General features: G+C 42.8%; 1 non-coding gene across 1 annotated transcript; it reads right to left on the bottom strand.

The window, feature by feature from the left end:
- Positions 1-2714: 2714 nt before the first annotated feature.
- trnal-aag (transfer RNA leucine (anticodon AAG)) lies at positions 2715-2796 on the bottom strand. The gene has a single exon. It is a non-coding gene; the product is annotated as a tRNA-Leu (tRNA).
- Positions 2797-4085: the final 1289 nt, after the last annotated feature.

Here is a 4085-nt window from a genome sequence, read left to right as displayed (position 1 = left end):
TAACTTCACGTGCCGACCTCGTTCCGTCTCCTCTGCCTGCACTGTGTTGCTGGGTATGTTTGTATTCCTCATGTTGCTGCCTACACAATCAAACTATCCCCGCCTTTTTCGGTTTAGTTTTCACCCCGGGGCAGCCCCCGACGTCCAGCAAGCGTTCCCACTGTGGAGCGCCAATACGCTGCGTCATCTCTCTGAGCGGCCATCTTAGAAACAGCTCTCATTGGCTATCAACACGTCAATCATGCCAGTTGTAGCCAATCACGTTCCCTTTCCAAGGGTTCATGGCGTGATAGGAACATCCAATGGGAGCCTAAGCCCCGCCTCCCAGAGCCAGCAGGTTCACACATGTGATTTATGAAAACAAAGCTGTTCAGCAGTGAGTTTTTTTTTCATGTCATCTTTATTACAAAAATAGGAAACAGAACACTAATGACATATAAAAGTATATAATACAAACATAATAAACATAATACAATACAATGTTGCCAGGGGAAGCTTAAAGGCCGTTACAAGATAATGAAGACCATATGTTAACAGTTTAATTGCCTTCAGAATCAGAAATACTTTATTGATCCCCGAAGGGAAACTCTGTGTTGCAGTTGCACAAATAGTATAAATATCAGAGTAGAAATACAAATAAAGAAATATAAGGAGTGTGGACATGTACGGTATTTACATAGTTAAAAGAATGTTACTATACATTATTTACGTAATTAACATAATTTAGGAATTGCAATGGTGAAAAGTAAAATAATAATAATAATAATAATAATAATAATAATAATAATAATAATATTGTAGCAGTTGAGTATTGCACACATGTCAGGCCAGTGTTATTGCACAAAACAGATAATACAGATAATATTGTCCAGTTTCAACCTCTCTGAGTTATAAAGTTTGATGGCCACAGGCAGGAATGACTTCCTGTGGCGCTCTGTGGTGCATTTTGGGAGAATGAGTCTATCACTGAAAGGGCTCCTGTGATTGAGCAGCAAGCCATGGAGTGGGTGCGAGACATTGTCCAAGATGGCATGTAGTTTGGACAGCGTCCTCTCTGACACACCCGACAGAGAGTCCAGATCCACCCCCACGACGTCACTGGCCTTGCGAATCAGTTTGTTGAGTCTGTTGGCGTCCGCTACCCTCAGCCTGCTGCCCCAGCATGCAACAGCAAAGAGGATAGCACTGGCCACCACAGACTCATAAAACATCCTCAGCATCGTCCTGCAGATGTTGAAGGACCTCAGCCTCCTCAGAAAGTAGAGACGGCTTTGGCCCTTCCTGTAGAGGGCTTGAGTGTTCTTGGCCCAGTCCAGTTTATTGTCCCAGTGCACTCCCAGATGTTTGTAGTCCTCTACAATGTCCACACTGACTACCTGGATGGAAACAGGGCTCACTGCTGCCTTGGCTCTCCTTAGATCCACCACCAGCTCCTTGGTCTTGTCACGTTGAGCTGTAGATGGTTCTGCTCACTCCATGTGACAAAGTCCCCCCCCCCACAGCTCTGTACTCAGCCTCGTCCCCCTCGCTGATACATCCAACCACAGCAGAGTCATCAGAAAACTTCTGAAGATGGCAAGACTCTGTGTGTGTGGTAGTTGAAGTCTGTGGTGTAGATGGTGAAGAGGAATGGCGCCTGACTTCAGAAGGCAGGAGATGACAGATTACACATCTGTCACATAGTCAGTTTGTAGTCTTAAATACCAAGTCTCTTGCTGTTCCTTGACTGGCCCCCCCTGCTTTGCATCGCTCCAGGTAAGTAGAAAGCAATCTGTTATGCACCTTTGCATTGCACTAAAATGTCCACATTTGGACCTGAATCCAACAATAACTTTACTTGACACTCATATACATTGGTTTTCAGGTAAAAAATGTTGGTCAGGGGTTTAGTTACTGTTTGAAAAAGGAAAATAATTGTTAGATGAATTATGATGTAATTGCAGATGAAGTATTTATGACCCATCAAAGACAACAAAAGGATACATCAGTTGTCGGGGGTCTGATTTAAAGGAAATTATACTCTTTAAAAGTGTTGGGGTTCTAGCGTTAAACTAATGAGGAAGAATTGACATATCTAAGTTAACCAAAAGGTTTCTCTTTCAAATGTTACATCTGTATCTGTCAAGTCCTGACCATTCCCTGACCGGGAATTGAACCCAGGCTGCGGCGGTGAGAGTGTCGAATCCTAGCCACTAGACCATCAGGGAGTCACATATAGCAAATTTATCTTTGTAGATGTGAGTTTCCTTTTCCCTTAATGGAATGACTCATATTGTTTTAGGCGAGGAATGGCACCGTAGTTTTAGATGTTAAAATGTGCGCACAAGAAAGCTGAGGGATTACTGTGGGGAAATGGAGAATGACTAGGTTAACTGAAGATTTTAAATATTGTGAAAATTAACAGAACATATGAACACGTTAAACATATACGGGCATATAACATATACCTGCAGTCTCAGTCTCAGTGGTAGCGTATGCGCCCCGTCATAGTTACCGACAATTTTGTTGATGAATGAGTATTTCACATTGAACACTTAAGATTGGGTGTTCATTTAAAAACAGGGAATTGCCAGTAAAGATAAAAACAACAGATTCAGCAAGGAGTCACTAATGACTTTAGTCACTTCACCAAGCTATGTCATAAGAGTATAATGTAACTGATACAAATTCAAGTCAACGTATGGTTTGTCTTCCACCTATGTAACATCAGCAAATGGCAGTGGTGGGATTTGAACCCACGCCTCCAGAGAGACTGGAGCCTTAATCCAGCGCCTTAGACCACTCGGCCACACTACCTGCATGTATCAGTTCTCCACATCGTGAGACACACATGGACCGTAACTAACGGTATATTTGTCAATGTCATTGGAATAAAACTTTCGCAAGGAAAAAGCCAATACTTTATTGGAAAATGTTGTCACTCTTTGTCATTTTTCTCTGGCATTGTTGAGTTTAGAATTTTGTAACCAGCATTAAGTGAGTAGGTTTAGGTCTGTGTGAACATGGGCTGAGCATTTACCTGGGCTGAATATGTGAACATCTTCTATTGCATATTCACTGTAAAGAGCCATTACTCCTCCAACTGCCAACTATTGTTCCAGAGACAATAGGATATACAGTTTTAGATTGGAAGGTAACTGTCCAACACCAAAGACTTCACTGAAATACCTCAAGTGATCAAAACAGTTTGTCAAAATGGGAAAGGTCATGTTTTTGATTACAAATTCCAGCACAGTTGTTCATCTACCATTCAAAAACAAAAGTACAATCATGAAACACATACTACTTAGACAGAATGAACCTGGTCAGGTAGCAATGAAAGAATTCCAGAGACGTGGACCCTCTGGCACAGCCATACTTGGTCAGGACAACACCCCCCTTCTTGATAGTGCCCTTCTTGATGTGCTCCATGCGCACCTGGTCCAGCAGTGGCACCACCATGAGGTCCCTTCCGTTTGCCCCTCCCAGTTGCTCGTAACAGAGAGAGGTCCCCTGCATCCCACTCAAATATGCAGGCAGAGAGACGGCTCATGAAGGTGGGACCAGACGTGAGATTTCTTTCGCAGCCCACGCTCACGTTCAAATTGATAAATGCCGTACTCTGCGTAGGAACCGGCGTACCCCCGTCCTACGCCTGTTTTAGGTCGTATGCACATTTCATAAATAAGGGCCCTTGTGAGCACAATAAAGATTTCTTAAAGAAAGGTTTGTACTTTATAGTTCTAGTTTTTTTCCAGTTCTTCTGGTCACACTTGGCACTATTTCACATGGTTTGTCTGTAGTTCTCTATTCTGTCAGGGCTTAACTCTGTCTCCCACACCTATTTTCTTTTTTGTTTCTTGTTATGTCTCGGGAAGAAGTATTGTGCTTTTAGGTCAACCATCCATCTGTACATCAGAATCAAAAACACTTTATTGATCCTTGAAGGTAGCCTCTGGAAAAAAGGTGCTCCTTCAAGCCGGATTTGAACCAGCGACCTAAGAATTTCAGTTCTATACCTCTACAGTCCTCCGCTCTACCAACTGAGCTATCGAACGGAGCTACCATAGCCATACGCACTTCTCATTCTGTGAATGTGATAACAC

The sequence above is a fragment of the Etheostoma spectabile genome, unplaced genomic scaffold (genome assembly GCF_008692095.1).
Source record: "Etheostoma spectabile isolate EspeVRDwgs_2016 unplaced genomic scaffold, UIUC_Espe_1.0 scaffold00001427, whole genome shotgun sequence".
Lineage (NCBI taxonomy): Eukaryota > Metazoa > Chordata > Actinopteri > Perciformes > Percidae > Etheostoma > Etheostoma spectabile.
Note: the sequence above shows the minus strand (reverse complement) of the source record. Positions and strands in the feature narration are given on the sequence as shown.